The sequence below is a fragment of the Nyctereutes procyonoides genome, unplaced genomic scaffold, assembly GCF_905146905.1.
Source record: "Nyctereutes procyonoides isolate TBG_1078 unplaced genomic scaffold, NYPRO_anot_genome, whole genome shotgun sequence".
Taxonomy (NCBI): Eukaryota; Metazoa; Chordata; class Mammalia; order Carnivora; family Canidae; genus Nyctereutes; species Nyctereutes procyonoides.
The window spans coordinates 14,449,081-14,472,342 of record NW_026575122.1 but is presented as its reverse complement, the minus strand read 5'-3'; the positions used below and the strand labels follow the sequence as shown (position 1 = coordinate 14,472,342).

The 23,262-nt window shown below is 43.4% G+C and overlaps 1 long non-coding RNA gene across 11 annotated transcripts in view; it reads left to right on the top strand.

Moving 5' to 3' along the window:
* LOC129516788 (uncharacterized) overlaps nucleotides 1-23,262 on the top strand; it is a 76,703-nt gene that overhangs the window by 37,724 nt on the left and 15,717 nt on the right. For 7 of the 11 annotated variants that reach the window (XR_008665869.1, XR_008665872.1, XR_008665871.1 and 4 more), the window contains 2 exons: nucleotides 1,236-1,362; nucleotides 2,288-2,418. The exons of 3 other annotated variants lie outside the window; for them this stretch is intronic. This is a non-coding gene — a long non-coding RNA (uncharacterized LOC129516788). The remainder of the gene's footprint in view (nucleotides 1-1,235; nucleotides 1,363-2,287; nucleotides 2,419-23,262) is intronic. One more of the 11 variants, XR_008665868.1, reaches the window with a different exon arrangement.

The window sequence follows — 23,262 nt, the reverse complement described above, 5'->3', positions numbered from 1 at the left end:
AGAACTTTGATTACACAGGACGATGGGAAGGCAAAGCCAGAGGTGTTGCTCTGTTCCATAACCTCCAGAGAGGTCAGCTAACATGACCCGTTGGCCCACGTCTATCAGGTTTATTCGACTGAGTGGTCACAGATGGACAATGCCTGTGAGGAGGCACCGCAAGGTCAGGAGAACCCAACAAGGCCCAATGCCGTTGAAGTACTACAACATGTCAAAGGAATGATTTCCAGCTTCCTGTAGGCACCATTAGCTAAATTACACTAACTGCTTCTAGTACTGCCTTTGCCAGGATCATTGTTTCTTGCTTTGAACTCTGGGGGAAGGAGGGAGAAGTAGGTGCCCTCTGCTCCCCTCCCTTTCGTGTGAAGCCTGGCAAAGGAGCCTGCTGTTTAGAAAGTTGCTTTGTTTTTAATTGGCGGGAGGAGGCCTGTGAGAGCCACTAGCTTTCTGCCTGTGTTATGATTTTGTGACAGTGTGAAGTCAATCTTAGAGCAGCTACAGCTCTCCCAAGCTGTCAGTAACTCGAGACTTCGACTCTGATTAAAACCCACGACTAAAAAAAAATTACCGTAATCCAGTGACAGGCATGAAGAGAAAGCCATAATAATACTGATAACAATGTGCCAGTTAAGAGGCTATTATATTTACTGCTTTGCTTCAGCACAGAGGAATCTCCTCAGGGTTGCCATTGATATAACCAGCGCCTTGTTAATGGATGTGACCGGGTGTGTGCAGGCCCTGCCTTAGATGCCTGCCATGTGTATACCTGGGGGAGGAGGAGGAGGAAAGAGGTGCAACCAGTAATTTGTTTGCTCAAAGTTCGACTGGTGGCAGGAATAGGAATGACGTGTTCTTTGCTCTGAACCAACGTGTTCAAGAGACCAGCAGGGAATGGGTCTCTCAGGTGTCAGTGCAACAATCCTGATAAATTGCCCGAACACTGTTAGACCTGTCCCTTGAGGCCTCTTCCCTCTATGCCCTCAGAAACACCCCCATGTTGTCCCTTTGGCCCCTGGAACCATCCTTCCGTCCCCAGATCACCCAGGACACTTCTTTGCTACCCACTCCGCCCTGACGTTGTCATATCCGTGTAATATCACACACCCTGGTCTCATTTCCTTGGGGCTTTTCTAGGTGACTCCAGCTACTCGATAAGCTCATTTGAGCTAAGTTGTTAATGCTGCTAATGGTTTAGGGTGTGAGCCCTTCTAGCTCATTTATTTTTGTCTTAACAGGGACCTTTCAGCTTGAAGCCAAAGGTGTTACTACTTAGAATGTAGGGCACACAACACAAGGCTGGCAGATGGGGGGGATGACGTTAGGGAGCATGAATCTGTGTGGAGACACTTTGGATCACACCAGGTAAGTAGCTATTCCTTTGCATTCTGGGATTCCACATTTCTCTAGTTGTTGTTGTTCTTCTTCTTCTTTTTAAAGATTTAATCTATTTATTCATGAGAGACACAGAGAGAGGCAGAAACCTAGGCAGAAGGAGAAGCAGGCTCCATGTGGGGAGCCCGATATGGGACTCAACCTGGACTCCAGGATCACACCCTGAGCTGAAGGCAGACGCTCAACCGCTGAGCCACCCAGGTGTCCCTCTCTAGTTCTTTAGAAGCAGATAACACGCCACCTTTTCCAGCCACCCTTCCTTTCCTGAAGTAGTATATACCGCTTGCTGGCCTTTCTGTGACTTACTGTACAGGTTCCTCACAGTCTGAACATATTTGAGGGAGGCACAGAAACCTGTTATTTAAGCAATATAGTTAGTCATGAGTCACAGTGCTGCATGGCTGAAAAACAACAGTCACTCCATTATTAGGTTGGCAAGTCCCTTTGATAAATGGTGTCATTCTTTTGGAATAAAGATTTCAAAAAAAAAAAAAGATTTCAAGTCTAGGGAATCTCACTACTTACCAACTATAGGTACAAATTGAAGACAAAATTTTGGTTGTATTTAGCATGGAAGGAACCCTGTATGTGGTTGAGTCACAGATGTGTGCACACACAAACACACACACACAGAGCAGTCCCTAACAGAGAGTTATTTTATGTTGGAAACAAAGGACTCTGGGGTAAGGTGGGAATTGGTGCAACATTTTTGGAGGGAAATTTGACAAACAAGTATCAAAAGTCTTAATAACGTGCATATTTTTGGACTCAGCAATTCTAAACCTAAGAATTTATCCTAGGATACTATCAGAGATAGTCACAAAGAATTATGTATAAGGACATAGGAGGATATTAATCAGAGCACTTTCTTTTTTCTGCTATTTTGTTGGAATAGACTGAAGGAGGATACACAGGGACCTGATCCTAGGACCTAGGGCTGAACGTCCTGTCCCAAGAGTACTTGATGGAAAGTCTGGGTACAGAGCTCCAGCTGCACTGCAGTGTCTTTGGACCTAGAGGATCTAGGTATGAGGAAAAGAAGGGGGGGGGGCTCCAAGCATTCTGAGAGAGGTGATCACACCACCCTGGCCTCCCTCTCCTCCCCTATAAAGTGCAGGTGATGATACTATTGATCTCACAGAGCTGTTGAGGGTCTAAAGCTTAATAAATGAGCCTCCTGTTGGGTGTCTTTTCCCTGGCTGAAGCCTGAATGTCTTGTTCAAAATCCCCCAATAGAAGAATTCATTCATTCATTCCACACTCATTTATTAATCCCTCCCTCTGGGTATCCCCAGAATCAGAGTACTTTTAATTGTAAAATATTAGGAATAATTCACATGATAACAATAGAGGATTAATAAATGGCTATAGTATTTGTAAACTAAGAAGCGAAATTTGGCCATTAAAATTCCTATCCTGGGAGAATATTTAATGGCATGGTAAAATGCTCACAGCATATTTTTGGGTTAAAAAAGTAGGTTACAAGAGATAGTGAGTTTAATTTAAGTTTTGTAAAATATAAATGATATAGGTATGGAAAAAAGACTACAAGGATATAGACTTAAATGTTAACAATGGTTATCTGAGTGCTTATAAGAGTGGTTTTAAATTTCTTCTTGGTATTTCAAATTGCCAATGAGAATTATCACTTTTATAGTCAGAAATAGGTGATTAAAGAGGATAAAACTCATTTGCTCAAAAATTCATCACAGAAAACCTACTGAGGTGTCGTATAGCACATTGGAAGGCTTGGCAAACTACAGCGAGCCTGGCCGAGGTTGTTGGGGAAGCTTATGAGACGAGTTCTGGTTTTGGATTCCAGCAAAACTGATTGGGATCCTAGTTCTGCTACTTACTAGTGGCATAATATCTAAGGCTTAATTTTCACTTCTGGGTAATGGGGACACCAAAATCCGCCCTCTGGAGTTATCCTTAAGATTAACGGGCAGCAAAATAGTTATTATTTTTAGTGGCACAGTGTTACAAGATGGTCCTTCTCAATCACCTCTGCCTCATCCATCTTCATCATCTATTAGAGTCACACAGGTCTTAGGATTTGCCCACCTATTTATGTCCACAGACTATTGTTTTATTTTACAGGCTTTATTATTCTTTAGGTAAAGAAAGGTTAGCAGCTTAGGAGATGACCGCCATTGAGAAGATGGCTCACAGGTCCCAAGAAGAGGGGCCTTTGATGCTACGGGGGCAGGGAGGATACAGGGAGGGACAAGGGTTAGTCAAGAGGCAGAGGAATCAGGGGAAAACCTGAGCAAGAGCCTTCACTTGGTTTCTTCTGTGTGAAGAAAAGCAAAGCAGGGTAAGTAGGCTTAGAATTGGCTAGTTTGAATGATGTCAGTGGGCTCCCTACTTGTCTGGTACCCAGCACTGGTGATTAGGGCAGGTGGAGGGCAGCCTAGATTTCAGGAACCTGGTAAAGGAGGTAGCTGGGGTATGAGTTCTGGACTGGTTGGTTTGCATATGAAAGATATAGAATTCTTTATCCTCTCTAGAAATTGGCTGTCCTAGGGAGGGACAGTTTCTCCAGGTCAGCGAGGCCCCGAGATATCAAAGCACCAAAAATACAGGATGAAAACACATGATTAGTACAGTGATAGGTAGAGACGAATGAACAATTCTCTTTTATCAGCTTTATAAGGAAAAGGGCCAGACCCTTGGCCTATCATACAACGCTTGCCAACCTCTGGTCTGCAGAATCACATGCTTTTGGGCTCTCTATTCCTATGAAATAAACCATCCCACAACCTAATGGCCTAAACCAACAACCATTTTCCTTGCTCATGATTCTGCAAGTAGGGCTGAGCCTGACAGGGTGGTTCTTTGCTGGCCTTGCCAATGCTCATTCACGTGACCACATTTAGCTGGCTATCAACTATGGGATGGGCTCAGCTGGGATGCAGGCATGCTTGGTCTCTCTCTGTCTCTCTCTCTCTCCCAGCCTTTTTCTCTCGTCTTGAAGGCTCAGGGCCTTACCTTTTCTGGATGTTCTCTCCAGCAGAAAAGATGGATATCTTAATAGTACCCCAGCTCCCAAGAAGGCAGAAGTTTCCATGACTTCTTAAGGCTTAGCACCAGGCACAGCACCATTTCTGCCACTTTTGTTAAAGCAAATCATAGGCCTAACCCAGGCTCAATGGGAGGGGAGTACAAGCACATGAATTCCAGGACTTGTGTATATCAGGAGGAGAGATGATAGGTGAGGCAGGGCATTTGTTCCCACAATCCTTCCACAGATTCTAAGACCCTTGGAGAGAGAAAAAGCCTTAGAGGTCATCGAGCCCACACTAGTGAGGAAACCATGATCCTCTGCTGTCTGTACAGGCTGTGTGAATGTTCTGGGCTTTCTCTTAAACAAGTGACAAATTAAGCAAGTGCTCCATACTTGCTTCATGGAGAAAAAAGGTCTTGAAAAGACAGGGGCCAGTTTTTGGTGAGCAGGCCTCAGGGAATGAGGGCATGTTATATTTTTAGAAAAACTCTACTAGGTCACTACTGATCAAAGAGTCACCAGAATGACTTAATGAAGAGACTTTCTTGACCTCATTGGTCCCTCAAATAGTTACTTATTCTAGCTTCTGTTTTAAGCCTCTTTGTATTCGTCCTAGATCATCTTACACACTTCCATGAATTCTCCTATCATTTCCATTCTAATTACTCTACAATTTTTATTTATAAAAAGCACTGTCTCTTTTTTAAAGGCTGGAAACTTATTTTTATCAGCTCACCGAGCATCTCCATGCAAATGCCCTGTGGCACCTCAAATTTAGGTGAAATTCATGATGTTCTTCACAAAATCTGCTACTCCTTTTGTGCTCCCAATCTTAATACCACCATTCTCTCAGTTCCTACCCTAAGTTGGGCACTTTGAAGTTCTATTTGATGCCTACTCCTCACTTCCCAAGCCCAATACCAAAATTCTATTGATTCTAGCTCTAAAACATAAAAACAAACAACACAGACACACACATACATACACACACACCTTTGTTTTTCTCTAGTCTAGGAACATATCATCTTTTGCTTGGGCTTCTGTAACAAAATACCATAGACTTAAATACCAGACATTGGTTTCTCATACTTCTAGAAGCTGGGAAGTCTAAGATGGTGACAGTAGAGTTGGTTCTTGGTGAGGGCCTTCTTCCGGGCTTGCCAGGTAGTCGTCTTCTTGCTGTGTGGAGAGAGAGAGCTCTGATGTCTCTTCCTCTTCTTTTAAGGACACTAATCTCATCATCAGGGCTCTAGCCTCATCTAAACACATTCAGCTCCCGAAGTGCCACCTCCCAATATACTACATTGGTGGTTGGGTACTCAACATATGAATATGGAGAGGACACAGCATTCAGGCCACACAGGCTTTTATGAGGATGTCTACTTGGTCCCCCTCACTTTCAGTTTTTCCACACGGTGTTCAGATTTATCTTCCTATAATGCATTAAGGGCACATCACTCCCTTGTGTAAAACTTTTGAATAGGTCCCTGTGTTATTTAGCCATGACATTTGCAGCAGGTCAGAACCACCTTCTATTTCAGCTGCATCTCCAATTACTCCTCCTGTCTTCTCACCTTCTCTCCTTGCTCCCCTCGCTAATACTCTTTCCTCTGGCCCCATCTGCTTGGCAAAGTGAAAACTGCTCACTCTTTGTGGCCCAATTCAAATATAATGGGTTTTATGAAGTCTCCTCTTGAGGCAGAATTAATCATTTCCTTGTCTGGGGTTTATAGGTCAGTGGTTCTTAACTCTTGTAGCATATTTGAATCACCTAGTATATTAAGATTTCCCAGAGAGTCAGAACCAAAGTATGTATAATATCATAACACACACACACACACACACACACACACACACACAAAATTAGGAACTGGCTTACACGATCATGGAGGCTGACAAGTCCCAAATCTGCAATTAGCAAGCTGAAGACCCTGGAGAGTCCATGGCATAGTTCCATTTTGAAGCCAGACTGGAGACCCAGTAAGAGCCACTGTTTCAGTTCATGTTCGAAGGTAGGGAGAAAAAATGATGTCTCAGCATGAAGGCAGTCAGACAGGAAAAAGTCCCTCTTAATGGAGGCATGAGCCTTTTTGTTCTATTCAGGACTTCAGTTGACTGGATGAGACCTACCCTCACAAAAACACCCAGAATATTGTTTGACCAAATATCTGGGTACCCTGAGGCCCAGTCAAGTTGACATATGAAATTTACCATCACACCTGTGCTCCCAATATATATATATAGTTAATATATACTAATACTGCTGGGCCTCATTCCAGAGGTCAGGAGTAGAACCTGGGCATTGATATATTTTAAATTTTCTCCTGCAGACTTGAGGGAGAAAGTCAAGTAAGCTTTTCAGTGTCTGGCTCCTCTAATAGACTGTGGGATCCTTGAAGGCAGGGACTGGCTTTACCCATAGTTCCTTCGACACCTGCCCACATGGTAGCTATCTTCAGATAGCTGTGTGAATGTTCTGGACTTTCTCTTAAACAAGTGACAAATTAAGCAAGTGCTCCATACTTGCTTCATGGAGAAAAAAGGTCTTGAAAAGACAGGGGCCAGTTTTTGGTGAGCAGGCCTCAGGGAATGAGGGCATGTTATATTTTTAGAAAAATTCTACTAGGTCACTACTGATCAAAGAGTCACCAGAATGACTTAATGAAGAGACTTTCTTGACCTCATTGGTCCCTCAAATAGTTACTTATTCTAGCTTCTGTTTTCAGCCTCTTTGTATTCGTCCTAGATCATCTTACACACTTCCATGAATTCTCCTATCATTTCCATTCTAATTACTCTACAATTTTTATTTATAAAAAGCACCGTCTCTTTTTATAGAAGAGACGGGTCCACCGTCTCTGAATTAATGTGTAATATGTAATCGAATTACATAATGAGTATATGTATGTATACTCATACATACTGAGTATAACTGAGTATAACTATTATGGGTTGAGTTATGCCCCCCAAAAAAGATATGTTGGAGTCTTAATCCCTAGTACCTTAGAGTGTGACTTTGGTTTTAGGGTTGCTGTAGATACTGGTGTAGGGTAGGCTTCTAATCCAATACAGCCAGTGTCCTTGAAGAGAAGAGGCACAGCGACAGACCCACAGACAGACAGAAGCAAAGGTTAGAGTGATACAGCCACATGCCAAGGGACCCTGATGTTTGCCAGAAAGCCAGCAGAAGGAAGCCAGGAGGAGGCAAAGAATTCCCCTACAGCTTTCAGAGAAACATGGTCCTTCCTGCCAATACCTTAACTTCTGACTTCAAGCTTCCAAAACTTTTTTTTTTTTTACAATTTCTATTTGTACCTCGAGGTTTGTGGTACCATATTATGGTAGATCTAGGAAACGAATACAATAACCAGTGAAAGATGCATTAGGAGAATGGTCTCCTAAATTTGTGGGATGGTACAGTGGGGTGAACAAGAATGGTCTTTCTTTCAGTAGGATTTGAGGAAGGAGTGTTTTGAGAATTGCTTTCTTTTCTTTTAAGCTTTAAGATTTGAGAACCTCCAATTTTAAGTGATCCTGTGATATATAATTGAGTCTCTTGAATTGAACAACCTTCCAGAAAGAATCATCTGAACTGGCAACTTGTCTTGTTTCACAAGCCACCCCAGAGATCCATTAGAAATTAATAAGCAGGCACCTGGCTTATCAATTTATCCTTTTCCAGAGCTTGATCAATTCAGGACTCTTTCATCAGATGACATTTCTGGGTCTGCAAAACTCAGGATGAGGCAGTGGGCTTGGGTGCCCCTATCAAGGTCATTGAGAGGCACTGCCTGTCCAGCCATCTGCCCCTCACTCTTTGACGTCTCTTCAAATTAAACACCACACCCTGTGGTAAAATTGTTCTTGCTCTATAAATAGCTGACTTGGCTTGAGTCGCACTGAAAATGTTACAGAGGAAGGGTGTCAGTGAGAAGAAAAAGGAAAGGCCATAGACTCAAGGGCAAATTTCTTGGTCTGATGATTCTAGTGTCTGAGGTGTCCCCAGAACTCTCTGTGTGAAGAAGGCCCCCGGGGCCTCTTCCTCGGGCCTCCTGTCTCCCGTCTCCTGTCTCCTCTTCTGGGGGCTCACCCACCCAAGTGAACATTCCCCTTTTCCTTGCCCAATTTTTTCCCTGCTTGAGTTTACTTTGGGTCAGGAAATTGCTACAAGGTTACTTTAAGAAAAGCACACCCTTTCTGGGGCCTCATGGCACACTTCTCATTTCAATCACATCATTACTGGATTAAAATGGAAACTGTCCACAGGCAACACATTGTTACTGATGCTTTCTGCAGCCACATCATTATAATATCATAATATAATTTTATGACCGGTTGGCCTACGGTTTTATAGGGCTGCTACAAACCTCACATCTGCTCCCGGAGAGGGGCCCTGAGATCTTCCTAACTTCTCTCTCCTGTTCTCTGTACTATTTTCTCTAACTTCTCTGTCCCCAGCACTGAGGGGGTGCTCTTTCCTCCTGCGGCTACCCCACTTGGGTGGGCTCCTCCCTGCCATTACCACTCCAGTCGGTCAGTTCCTGCCAAAGCTTCTGGGCCTTTATTTATTAATTTTATTTTATTTATTTTTAAAGGGGACATTGGACAGGGAGGGGGAGAGGGAGAGAGAATCTTCAGTAGAAGACAACGGTGGGTTTGAACTCATGACCCTGAGATCATGACCTGAGCCCAAGTCAAGAGTGGGATGCTTAACTGACTGAGCCATCTAGGTGCCCCTGGGGCTATTAAAAAAAGAATGTTTGACCTTTGCTCATTCCATGTTGTACCCACTACTCATTCTTCCCACCCCTTCTCTCCACACACACTCACTTCCTGCCTCTACCGCACCCCGCCCCTCACCTCCACCCAGGCCCTCATCATTGGCCACATGCCAGTCTTTAAATCCAGTTCCTTCCTTGTGCCCCATGGTGTAAAGACAGAGCCCTGAGGCTGTGCCCAGAGACAAGGGTGCCCAGCTCCACTGAGAGGCTCGCATTCTGGTTCCCGACTCTTCTGTGTCTGAAAAAGCCGCACCTCAAAGCCCCTCATAATGGTGGGCGGTGGCTTTCCCTCAGTGACTCCTCTACCAGGCAGGTGCAAAATACAGAGGACCTGGGAATGGAGGCCTTTCAGGACTCTGCTTTCTCAGAAGCTGGTTTTTTCCTCTCTGTTCCTTTCTTTTTTTTTTTATAAAGTTCTTTTTTTTTTTAATTTTTACTTATTTATGATAGTCACAGAGAGAGAAAGAGAGAGAGGCAGAGACACAGGCAGAGGGAGAAGCAGGCTCCATGCACCGGGAGCCCGACGTGGGATTCGATCCCGGGTCTCCAGGATCGTGCCCTGGGCCAAAGGCAGGCGCCAAACTGCTGCGCCACCCAGGGATCCCACCTCTCTGCTCCTTTCAATAGAGGATCCGGCTTCCAGGATCTGCAATGACTTTGAGGTTAACTCTGATGTCTGCATAATGTACTGCTTGCTTATTTCTCATTGTTTATAGCTTCCTGTGGGTTAGAAAAGTAGGTTAGAAGGGCCAGCACACTAGAAAGCCCCTGGATATGGTTTGGGTTGATCTCACTGTCTGTAAACCCAGGCCACCCTACTCGGGTCCTTTTTTTGTGGGCTCTGGAACAACGTTGCTTTTCAAAGCATGGTCTGGGGGTGAACAACCTTGCTATCACCAGGAAACTTGTTGAAAATGCAGACTCTTGGGCCCCACTCCAGACCTACTGAATCAGAACCTCGTTTTCACAAGATCCCCAGGTGGCTGAGTGTAGGGAGCACCACCTGGCTGAGTGTAGGGAGCTGTGGGGTGTTACACGCATACACACAGTCACCCGGAGCAGTGGGAGCCAGCCGGCCCAGCACCCCTGTTGTGGCTGAAGAACACCCTCAAGAATGTTAGCAGCCTAAGTGCATTTAGAGGTTATCGATGTGTCAGCACAGGAACCTTTTTATGGGGATTGTTTAATTAATGTTAATTGCTCTTGGCCTATTGTGTGACTTGGGCAGGATTTACGGAAAATCACCACAATCTAAAACCCTATATAAAAGAGTCATTGCTTTTAGAGGCCTTGTAACTCATGCCTGGAGATACCTTCTGATCTTTCGATGTATCTCCCAGATGCATAAATACTGCCTGTATTTGCATAAATCTTGGAGGTGGCCAGGCACTTCATTTTTAGGGGGGCAGGTGCATCCAGGTGAAGAGCAATGCTCTCTGTATGTTATGGTCTGGGTAGTAGTTGGTAGAATTTGCCTTATAAAGAGAAATGATTTATTCAGTTTTACTACCCAACTCTGTGCTTTCATGGGTTGCATGAATTTTGTTGTTATCACTTTCAACTCAGTGGATGTATTAAGTTGTTTCCATATCACTAGGACACCCCATCCCTCCTCCTCACTCTGTCCCACAGGTCAGGGAGAGGAAGAGGCAGGCTTGAGATAAAAGGGGAGACAGGTGATAGCTCATGAATGGCTGTGGCCCAGTCAGAGGAGAGCCCACAGAGCCCTTCTCAAGACAGGTGCCCCTGCAGACACCACTAATAGTTTACAAGGGAAAGGGAATCACTGGGCTGGGGACCAGCCTGTCTCTGTCCACCTCATGTCTACGATCACAACCATTTAAAGAAAAGAACAAGTTTGTCTTTTTAACATTAATCTTTGGCGTCCTTGCCCTCTGCCCCCTCCCCATCTTAATCCCTTTGTTCTCTTTTATTTAAAAAGGGTCTTTCCCTTTTTGGAGTCTTTCACACTCTACTTTAATGATCATTAACAGGAATTTGTGTCCCATATTTATTACTCTCCCAAGAGGAATCGGGTTTCTGAAACTTCTACTCTTTAAACTTCCAAAAATCGTTCCTCACAGTTATTTTTTTCCCTAAGTGAAGCGTGTCTTTCAACTTTGAAAGCAATCTTATTCATGGTTCTGAAGTTTCCCCATGCATTCTATCCCGTTCTCAAATGCAGAATATCAATGGCTAGCTCAAGACAAGACCAAATCCTACTCATCTTCCCTGAGTTGGCCTCGTTTTGGTTTATTTTTATCATTGCCATTTCTTCCAATCTCCTTGAAATCCTGTGATTACTGTAAATAGGGCAACTATCATAATGCCTATTTCACAGATGAAGAAACTAAGATCAGGGAGCCTTTCTCAGGAAGCCCATCTGGGCTGGAGTGAAGACCTCTGGCTCCCTTTCCAGAGCAATCGTGCCTCCCAGGACTGCCTCTGCACAGTGGCCTTGGTCCTCTGCAGGTGCTAGCTTCCAGGCCACTCTGGTGGCAGCAGTACTGTGCCACTGGCCAGCCAAGTCTCTGCTGTGTGATGGGGCCATGTTTGGTTTACCCAGGGAAGGCCAAAGTCAGGAACCCTACTAAGCCTAACGTACCCTCTTAAGCTTGGGTCTGCCACCCTGTTGTGGGCACGGGCCCCCTCTTTGTCAGCATCTGGGTGCTGCATAATAACACCAGTCCTCACAAATCCACCCAAATTCTTCCCTGACCAGCCTGGGGGGACGAAGACTCTGTTTCTATCCCATGTCTCTTAGGCTGCATGGTAATTGGTCTGGGAGAGATGACCGATTTTTCTATGCTGAGCAGCATGTGCTATCTGTGGGCTCTCTCATTCAAATGATTCAAATTCTCTTAAATCCAGTTTCACTGTCACTTGTCATTTGTTCTGTGTCCCAGCTTTGCATCGTCTCTAATCAGGAGATCTGAATTTCTGTCATTTCACTCGTTCCAATCTGTGGATGAATTGATGGAGATTCAGTGATGCCCAGAAAAGAGAGCTAGAAAATGCTTCATTCACTCCCTTTCCCTTTTAATTGAGCATTTACGTTGCCTGAAGCCCAGTACCGGGTACTGGGGGACATAGAGACGGCCAAGGCTAGATGATTCCCACCTTCTAAAGCAAACATGCCATTGAACTCATTCATCCCCCAGTGAAATAGAACAAAATGACCAAGAAGGAAGCTGTATTGAGCATTAAATCCCTTCCACCCCCACTAGAATCCAAATCCTACAGGATCCTAGAAGAGTGCCTGGCATGTATTGGTGCAAAGTATTGAACTGAATTTCAGTTTGCATTATTGGCCCAGGCTCCCCATCCTCTCTAGTCCCATCCTTGTCCTGTGACTAGGTGTCCCCTTGCTGCGGGGAGAGTATCTCCCTGCTGCTTTACTTTGGGCTGGGCCATGTGCCTTGCTTGGACCAGGGCCCTGCAGGGGAAGTCAATGATAGCCTGTGAGTTCCCAGAGGCCCCTAAGAGCTGCTGCCCATTTCAGCACTCTTTTGGCCTCTGTCACTGCCCCGAGAAGAGCATGTCCTGGCTAGCCCAGTGGCCTAAGGAGAATGAGAGGCAGTGCTAGAGATGCAGGGTGCAGACCTACAATGTAGCGCAAACTGGGCTAGCCTTGCCTCATATATTAGGAGTCCTTGTCAACCCACCCACAGATGCCTGAGTGAGACCACCCAAGGTGGGAAGAAGTGCTCCAGTGGGCCCAGCCCACCCACAGGTGCATACACTATAGCATTATTATTTTCAGCCAAGATTTGGGAAGATTTGTTATGTAGCATTATAGTGAACACAGCAAACCGAAAAGCTCTCCTTGAGCTCCTGATTTCTTTTAGGGCCTGGACTTTTAAGGTATAATTTACCCTCACGGTTGTTTCAAGACCCAGGGGAGGTTGCCAAACTTGTCTATAAAGGCTCAGATAGTAACTACTTTAGGTTTTCTAGACCTACATAGGGTCTCTGTTGCATACTCTCTTTTTCTTCATTTCTTCTTCCTCCATCCTTCCCTCCCTTCTTCCCTTCCTTCCTTCTTACTTTACTTCCCTCCTACCATTCTTCCCATGTATATTTTATAAGAGGGCCTCTAGCTGACGAAAGGAGCTATGGGAATCACTGAATCTCCGTCAATTCAACTACAGATTGCAAGGAGTGAAATGACAGAAATTCAGATCTCCAGATTAGTAGATGATGCAAAGCTGGAATGCAAAACAGATGACAAGAGACAGCAAAATTGGATTTAAGAGAATGTGAATTTGAATCATTTGGATAAGGACCTTCATTTATACTTTTGCTCTGGGCCCCAACCTTTAATTTGGATAATATTAGGTACTGATTTTAGGATCCCTCTAGTCATTCTTTTCAACATTTTTAAATTTTTAAAAATTAATGTATTATTTTAAACATGGGTTCATATAAGTGGTACAAAAGCCAAAGGTACAAAATGGCATAGAGTAAAATTTAAGTCATCTGCTCACTCTTGTCCCTCTCTTTGTCCTCTAATTCTCTCTTTGGAGCCAACTACTGTTCTTTGCATAGAGAAGCATATATATATATATATATATATATATATATATATATATATATAATATATATATATTTTTTCCTTTTTAGCTTATTTATTTATTATTTGTGTGTGTGTGTGTGTGTGTGAGAGAGAGAGAGAGAGAGAGAGAGAGAGAGAGAGAATGCGTATATGAGCTGGGGGGGCAGGGAAGGGCAGAGGGAGAGGGAGAGAGAGAATCCCAAGCAGTCTCCATGCTCTGTGCAGAGATTGGTACGGGGCTCAATCTCATGATCTTGAGATCATGACCTGAGCCAAAGTCAACAGTCTGATGCTTAACCAACTGAGCCACCCAGGTGCCCTACAGTTTTCCTTTTCAAACACAAATGCGAGCCTACTCTATACGTGTCCCTTGGGGAGCATTTATTTTTTTTTTTTTTTTTTTTTTTTTATAAATTAATTTTTATTGGTGTTCAATTTACCAACATACAGAATAACACCCAGTGCTCATCCCATCAAGTGTCCCCCTCAGTGCCCGTCACCCATTCACCCCCACCCCCCGCCCTCCTCCCCCTCCACCACCCCTAGTTCATTTCCCAGAGTTAGAAGTCTTTATGTTCTGTCTCCCTTTCTGATATTTCTCACACATTTCTTCTCCCTTCCCTTTCGCTATTATTCCTATTCCCCAAATGAATGAGAACATACACTGTTTGTCCTTCTCCGGTTACTGTGGCCAAGTTCAAAAAGGGTGTTGCCTGAGTTCTTCTCTGGGATTTTGATGGAATCTTGTCTCACATTTAGATCTTTCATCTATTTTGAGTTTATCTTTGTGTATGGTGCATGAGAGTGGTCCAGTTTCATTCTTCTGCATGTGGATGTCCAATTTTCCCAGCACCATTTATTGAAGAGACTGTCTTTCTTCTAGTGGATCGTCTTTCCTCCTTTATCGTATATTAGTTGAGCATAAAGTTCAGGGTCCACTTCTGGGTTCTCTGTTCTGTTCCATTGATCTATATGTCTGTTTTTGTGCCAGTACCACACTGTCTTGATGAACACAGCTTTGTAGTACAACCTGAAATCTGGCATTGTGATGCCCCCAGATATGGTTTTCTTTTTTTAAAATTCCCCTGGCTGTTTGGGGTCTTTTCTGATTCCACACGAATCTTAAAATAATTTGTTCTAAGTCTCTGAAGAAAGTCCATGGTACTCTGCGCCTTTTGATGGGGTCATTAAGCCCATTCACGTTCAGAGTTACTATTGACAGATATGAGTTTAGTGTCATCATGATATCTATTTAGTCCTTGTTTTTGTGGATTGTTCCACTGACCTTCTTCTTAAAGGGGAGTTTTAAGAGTCCCCCTTAAAATTTCTTGCAGAGCTGGTTTGGAGGTCACATATTCTTTCAGTTCCTGCCTGTCTTGGAAGCTCTTTATCTCTCCTTCCATTTTGAATGAGAGCCTTGCTGGATAAAGTATTCTTGGTTGCATGTTCTTCTCATTTAGGACCCTGAATATATCCTGCCAGCCCTTTCTGGCCTGCCAGGTCTCTGTGGAGAGGTCTGCTGTTACCCTAATATTCCTCCCCATGAAAGTCAGGGACTTCTTGTCTCTTGCTGCTTTAAGGATCTTCTCTTTATCTTTGGAATTTGCAAGCTTCACTATTAGATGTCGAGGTGTTGAACGGTTTTTATTGATTTTAGGGGGGGATCTCTCTATTTCCTGGATCTGAATGCCTGTTTCCCTTCCCAGATTGGGAAAGTTTTCAGCTAGGATTTGTTCAAATACATATTCTGGCCCTCTGGCCCTTTCGGCGCCCTCGGGAACCCCAATTAAACGTAGGTGTTTCTTCCTTAGAGTGTCATTTATTTGCCTTAATCTGTCTTCGTGGTTCTTTAATTGTTTATCTCTTTTTTCCTCAGTTTCCCTCTTTGCCATTAACTTGTCTTCTATGTCACTCACTCGTTCTTCCACCTCGTTAACCCTCGTCGTTAGGACTTCTAGTTTGGATTGCATCTCATTCAGTTGATTTTTAATTTCTGCCTGATTGGATCTAAATTCTGCAGTCATGAAGTCTCGTGAGGCCTTAATGCTTTTTTCTAGAGCCACCAGTAGCTGTAGAATAGTGCTTCTGAATTGGCTTTCTGACATTGAAGTGTAATCCAGATTTTGTAACTCTGTGGGAGAGAGGGCTGTTTCTGATTCTTTCTTTTGAAGTGAGGTTTTCCTTCTAGTCATTTTGCTCAGTGCAGAGTGGCCAAAAACAAGTTGTATTGGAACACGGGGGAGTATCACTGGTCCGTCCAGCTGGTCTTCTGGGGGAGGGGCCTGCTGTGCTGATTTTCAGGTGTTAGCACTTGGGGGAGCTGCTCTGCCCCTGCCTGCTGCCGGGCTCAGCGGGGGTTGTTTACCCCGTGGGGCCCCAGGAGGAACAGCAGCAGTTGCTACGGCAACTCTGGAAGCCTGGATTCAGCCTCCGCAGGAACTACCGGGCTCGGGGCTCTCGGCTCTCCGTCCGCAGGGCCTGGAGGCTCCGGGGCGGGGCCGCTGATCTGCTCAGCTCGGGGCAGGAGCGTCCTCGCTGTCTCGGGCCCTCCCGGCCTCTGCCTGTCCCGGGGGAGGCCGGATCCTGGGCTGTGTCCCGGCGCCCTGTGCTCCGGGGCCTGCGCTGTGGGATTCGCGCTCCCGCCCCGCAGCCCCCTCCGCGGAGCCGCCGCCCGAGCCCCTCCGAGCTGCTCCGGTCGGTCCCTCCGTGCGCGCTGCAGCCCTTAGGGAGCTCGGAGCACTCCCCTGCGCTCGCAGGTGTCTGTTAGTGTCCCCGGGAGCCCGAGGGCATCCCCGCCCTCCTGGGTCCTGCTCCAACTCCCTGCGAGCCCCTTTCCGCCCGCCCGGGAAGGTTGGTGCAGCTCCTGCTCCTCCGGGACGGGGCTCTCCTGTCCTGGGGACACTCGCCCCGGCCTCAGCCCGGCTCCTCGCGGGGCCCCTCCCCCTCGGAGGCCTTTTGTTTCTTTATTTCTTTTTCCCCGTCTTCCTACCTTGATAGAAGTGCGAACTTTTCTCACTGTAGCATTCCAGCTGGTCTCGCTTTACATCTCAGGCCGAATTCGTAAATTTTCAGGATGGTTTGAAGGTTATCTAGGTAATTTGGTGGGGACAGGTGACTTGGGGACCCTGCTCTTCCGCCATCTTGCCCCTCCCCCCTCCCTTGGGGAGCATTTAATATCAGTACATCTAAAGCTACACCCTTCTGTTTAATGAATGCATAGCATAAATGGAAAGAATTTGGGCTTTTATTATGGAAGATATGGCAAAGGTTGGACTTCAATATTATAAGCTATTTGGTGAAAGCCTCTCAAGAAATTTATCCCCATTCACTTCAAGTCAGAGTCAACAAAGTGTGGCCTGCTGCTTAAATATAGCCAGATATCTATTTTTATATTACTCATGGGCTGAGAATGACATTTACATCTTGAAAAAAGTCAAAAGGAAAATAATATTTCACGTCACATGAAATTTCTGTGAAATTCAAATTTTAGTGTTTATAAATAAAATTTTATTGGAACATAGCTACCTTCAGTTATTTATGTATTGTCTGTGGCTGCTTTTGCACTATTATGGCGGATTTGGTAGGTAAATTTTAAAGTATTTACTATCTGGATCTTTACAGAAGAAGTTTGCTGACCCTTGACCTAATCATAATATAGTTCAACACTTTGATCATTTAAACTTTGGTGCCATGAGTATATGATCAATATATGTTGACCTTGTGAGAATGAGGGAATTCCCCAAAGTGTTTCACTGAAGGGAACTCTGGAATCTTTTGACTGGGCTAAATCTTCTGTAACTCTGAATCAGAAAGAAAATAGATTCTTTCATCTTATTTGAAATCCAAAAGCCAAGATGCATTAATTATCAGAAGTTATTTAAAATTTCAATCAAAATCGGACTTCCTAATGGATTGGAGTGAAGAAGTTCCTAACCTTTCTTGTAAGCATGTTCTTAATTTAGATATTAGCTGTACATTAGCAAATAAAATATGAAAGAGTTTGTACTAAAGGGAACTGACTTTTGGTTCCTTTCATTCTCAGAGATGAATCAGAGAGGGCAGCAACTGGCCTTTTTCAGGTTGAGAGCTGAGTAGAATTTTTCAGAAACAGTGAATCCTTATTCATGTGTTATTTAGGGATGCATCATAGTTAACAGTATTTTTGTTCCTAACATTTAAAAATGAAATTATTGTATATATAAGAAATGGAGTACCTTCCTTTTTGCAATAGCAGCAATAGTAATATACATATTTATAGTTATTTGCATCCAAGAATCTCAAAGTGATCTCTCAACTTAAATAAATACTATCAGAATCTTTAAGAGAGCCAAAGGAAAAGCAAGAATCACTTCAGTCATGTGGAAGTTAATGTTTCAGGTAACACATCTATTGTAACAACAATGCAAAGCAGTAAATTAAGAAGAAAAATGTGACTAACAAGAAATACACCTTGCAAAGGAAAATTTCTGATCAGCCTCTCTCATCTTTGAGTAGCCGTCCAGAGCTTGATATAGAGCAGCAGATCAAAATTGGGAACAGTAAGGATTCTAAATAAGAGAGGACAAAAGAGTTGTAGGCATTCTGGAAAGCTGTCTATCTGTGAATTTAAGAGTTGTCAGCTATGATTTATTTCATCAAACCCAGAACGATCAATCTTTGATGTTACATGAAGTTTTAGAGGAGTAAACAATGTTAAGTGCACTTGTTCTTCTAAAGGAAAGGAAATGGAGGATTACTTGATCTGAGTTAGTGCTCAAAACTGTAACCATTCTCAGACATTTCAAAACAGTTAACCAGCAATTCAGTTTTCTTCCTCACTCATCCATCGATAGCCTCTACTGTTCAAAGGATTGAGGCAAGCAGAGTGGGACACAAAGGTGCATAAAACAAGGCCCTTGCTTACCTGGAACCTACCATTTTGTGGAAACATGGACTCCAGACCACTAGCCCACTCTTGGTAATATCATCTGCAATGCTGACTGAGTGATCCTAAGAAAGACTTGTGGAAGTTGAGCATAGGAGTAGTTACTTCAATACTTTATTTCCAGTAAAGGAAAGAGAAGCACTTCTGACTGGGGGTCAATGCAGCATTAAAAGCAAAGCATATTGGTTTGGCTGTAAGTTGTTCAGGAGGTAAGCCACTCCTGTATTTCCAGAACTAGAGGAAACATCATTAGAAAACCCACTGCACTTGGATGAGCCTCCTTTCTCATTTCTCTCCCAAATCAGGAGGCTGCACAGATGGATATAGTGTGACATGTGATTTTTTTTTTCGTACAGATTGATTTCTTTTAAAAATCTTTAATCCAGTTGGAATTTAGTTTGGTGAATTGTAGATTTTTTTTCCCTTCCAAATAACCAGTGGTCTCAGCACCATTTGTGGAATGATGGGTTGTTGCTTTCTCCCACTGATTTGTGAAAATATTCAGAGTCACCATGTGCTGTGTCTGTTACATGTCACGAGCTTTGATACATTGTGTAAGGAACTTATGCATCTTCTAGATCACTCTGGGTCAGAAGTTCCCGTGTTTGTAAATTCTCTATCTTAGGAACTTTGACCAAGGAAAGGAGCTTGCCTTGACTCTAAGACTTGAAAATGCCAAGAACTTATTTTCCCGGCCTCCTCTGCACTTCAGTTAGGAACAAGTGGTCGAGGCTCAACCAATCCATGAATCTGCTCAGATTTCACAACTGGATCTGTTGATTCACAGTGGGTGGAGCAAGCAAAGGCCATTGGATATGTGATGTCTACAATTCAATTCCTACTTTCCAGGAGTAAATGGGGCAGTGTTAGCTGTAAGCAGCCAAGCGTTCAGTGTGGGGCTGGGAGTCTTCACATGCTCTCTGCTGCCTTAGATTTCTGCTGTTCTGGCTGCTGCCCTACCTTCTTTGGTCTCCTTTTCCCAAGCCTGACTCTTCAACCCTCCCAGAAATTTTGTAAGCAAAACAACAGCCTCAAATAAATTCCTATTCTTCCCAAGTTAGCCAGAGTATGTCTCTGTAACTAAAAGCCTAGATTGATACATACAATGTATCACTTGGTTCTCAAATCCTCACACCTTTCAAGGTATATCTCCTCACATCCATTAGATTTAGGTGACTAATATTTAGTAAGAGTATTAACAGCTAAGCAGTGGTAAAACTGGAATTCAAATCCAGGTTTGAATTTGTCTGATTTTAAAGTCCGTAACTCTTTCCATTCTATCACACAATGTTAACGTTATCATGGAATACATTACACACTTGCACACACCTGAGCAGGATTTTTTTGTCCATGATCATGCTCTGTTGGTCTAGTCATTTATTCTTGTGCCAGCACCACACTTTTTATTGCAGTTTTATATTAAGCTTAAAAATATGGTGCATAGCATATTCTCCTTTATTCTTTGAAATCTTTTTTTGAACCCCTTCTTGAATGTTTATTTTTCTAGATGAACAATTGAACAATGTTTTGTAAAGTTTTCCAAAGACATGGAGGGACGAATGAGCAGCTTTAATTTCAGATGCTTCAACCTTAGTTATTTTCGGTTAACAAAGTTATGTGAGGTATTCATAGCTTCCACATGTGCATGTGCACACACAAATATATACTTATATAAAGATTTTTTGTTTGTGAGCTTCAGCATCTTTAGACATTTTCCAGAAGCAGAAACTGTAGCAGTGTTGGCCCAAGAAGCTTTTTCACATTAAGGCTGGCCAACAAGCTGAAAGAAGATGCCTGTGATAAAAGAGTAGCAGCAGGGAGGAGAATAGTTTGTCACAGGCTTTATTTTTTATATTGCTTTGTTCCTGCAAAAAACAGCACAGTTCACTTTAAGTCATTTTTTTTCTCCAAGCATAATTTTGATGCTATGGGAATTCTTGCCAAGTGACATCCAGCAAACAAATCCCAGAAGAATATCTGATTTGTGTTCGCACACAATTTTCCTGGTGTGGATCCTAGGTAATAGAAAGGCTAAATAATGTCCATGGTCCTGGAGAATTTCTTCAGTTTTGGAGTTGTTGAGAGTCTGTTAAAAGCCCAATGGTACTGAGAGTCCCTGCTTGGTCCAATGAACCAAGAGGATAATTTCCTCCTCTTTAAGTGGATGCATATTTGATAGGTATATATTCATCACAAGTTAATGAAAAGCCTGTGCTTTCGGTCCAGGAGGACACCAGGCTCTTCCTTTTCTCTTGCAGAAAAACATCCAAGTAAAAACATCCCTGTGAGAATTCCCCATAGGAAACTCCATGCATCTGCTCAGATTAAAAAGGCATCAACTTATTTATTTCCTCTAATAGAGAGGGACTTCTCTGAACACCGAGTTCTCTCCTGAAAGGCCAGCGCCTTGGTTCTGGGAATTGTGAGCTCTCGAAGATAGGACTGATGCTCTTCATAGTAGATTCTGACGGTGGACGAATGCTGATAGCCATGGGTACACGGTGCTGTGGGATCCAGCTGCCTTGGTTTCAGGCACAGACTTGACAGTGTCAGGAAATTTTGGAGACTCTGCACTTTTATCGCACATTCCAGGTTATTCTTTGGTACCACAATTCACACAGGTATTTCTAGCCTGTCTCAGAATTGTGGATAGTATCAGAAATGGAATTCGGCTTGTAGCAAGCCAGAGAGCTCACTTCTTCTGAAATTAAATTAGGATTAGCTGTAGTACCTCCTATCTCTGAAAGCACTGCTGCATAATAAGGTGGAACTGAATGCTGTCCCCAGGAAATTTATGCCACATTTGCGGCAACATTTCTGATAAAAAAAATGGGATTGATGAGCACAGAGTTAATCATGTTGTAAATGTATATAATCTCATGAACCACTGTCCATTGGAGTAATAATTAACTGTGGGTGTGTGGGGAGCTAGCTACCCGGTAATGTTTTCTACTTTGGCTTTCCATCAGCAAGACCCTGGCAACCAGGTGCAATAGCTTCTGAGGAGAACCAGTTAAAAAGTTGGGTTTGCCTATATAAAGCCAACACCTTTCATTTGTCCGGATTTGGAATGGAGCTGTCTTTCTAGCTAAAGTTGTGACAATGACTCAAAGCATATTTTTCATGCGCCTAGAGGCGCATTCTGAAAGGTCAGTTCTGGGCATCCGTAAAGAAAAAGCTTACAAGTTAACAAAAAGAGACAAAATGATAGTTACTATAATACTACTGTCCCTGAGCAGCAGCATGTAAGCCTGCACAATTAGTGATTAATGGTACTTTCTCACACTATTGTGGTGAAAAAAAAAAAGCTTGTTTTAGCTTCAGAGGATCCTGGTTTTACTACTAATTTGAATAAATTAAAAAATGTGCGTTTGCTCTTCTTTTGGCTTTTTGAAATTTCAGTCCTGAGTATTTTGGAAACCATACACATTTGATTCCTCCAGTGACCACAAGCTCTGGTATTAACATGTATACATAGTTCCTTAAAAATAAGCTCAGAGTGCAAGGTAGCTTTTGTGTTTTATTTATTTATTTATTTATTTATGATAGTCACAGAGAGAGAGAGAGGCAGAGACATAGGCAGAGGGAGAAGCAGGCTCCATGCACCCGGAGCCCGATGTGGGATTCGATCCCAGGTCTCCAGGATCGCGCCCTGGGCCAAAGGCAGGCGCCAAACTGCTGCACCACCCAGGGATCCCAAGCTTTTGTGTTTTGAGTGAATGACTCATGACTACAAGTTCATTTTTTTTTTAAGATTTATTTATTTATGATAGACATAGAGAGAGAGAGAGAGAGAGAGAAAGGCAGAGACACAGGAGGAGGGAGAGGCAGGCTCCATGCCAGGAGCCCGATGTGGGACTCGATCCTGGGACTCCAGGATTGCGCCCTGGGCCAAAAGCAGGCGCTAAACCGCTGAGTCACCCAGGGATCCCCATGACTACAATGGTAGCTACAGAGAAAAGTCATCTGAGGTTTTTTTAATGATGTCAGTTTTTCAGGTAAAGTGTCAGAGTAGATCTTCCATTTAATTTTTCTGGGATCCAATGAAAATTGATCCCCTTATTTTCATCCTCCCTCAAGTGAACAATTAGCCACTGCTCAAGGACTGATATGACAGTCTGAAAATTTAATTGAATAAAATCTGTTTCCCTCTCCTCAAATTTAAATTTCAATCCCAAATTTAAAAAAATTGACAATCGAAATTGCTTTAAAATATTACTCGCCAAAGTTAGAAAAAAGTCCAAGTGACTCTAAATTATTTATTCCGTAAGTAAAACACATTTGGTAGTTTCACAATTTTGATGGAAGACATGTGTTGTTATAAGATGATTTCTACTAGCATGGTGAGTGTTCTCCAGGGGCGTGTGTGTGGGGTGGTCTGTCTCTCATGGGTGAAAAGAAGATAAAGTCATTTCATGTCAAATGTGTGTTATAATTATGAGAACTCTCCCAAGCCCTAAAAACGTTAATTACTATCCAAATGTGGACAGTCTACTAAAACAATGCAAACTGGTCAGCCTTATGTGATTCATAAAAGGAAATGGAATGCACTCATTAATCCTAGGTGCCAAAGACCCCAGAATAGTTCTTGAGAGCTCTATTA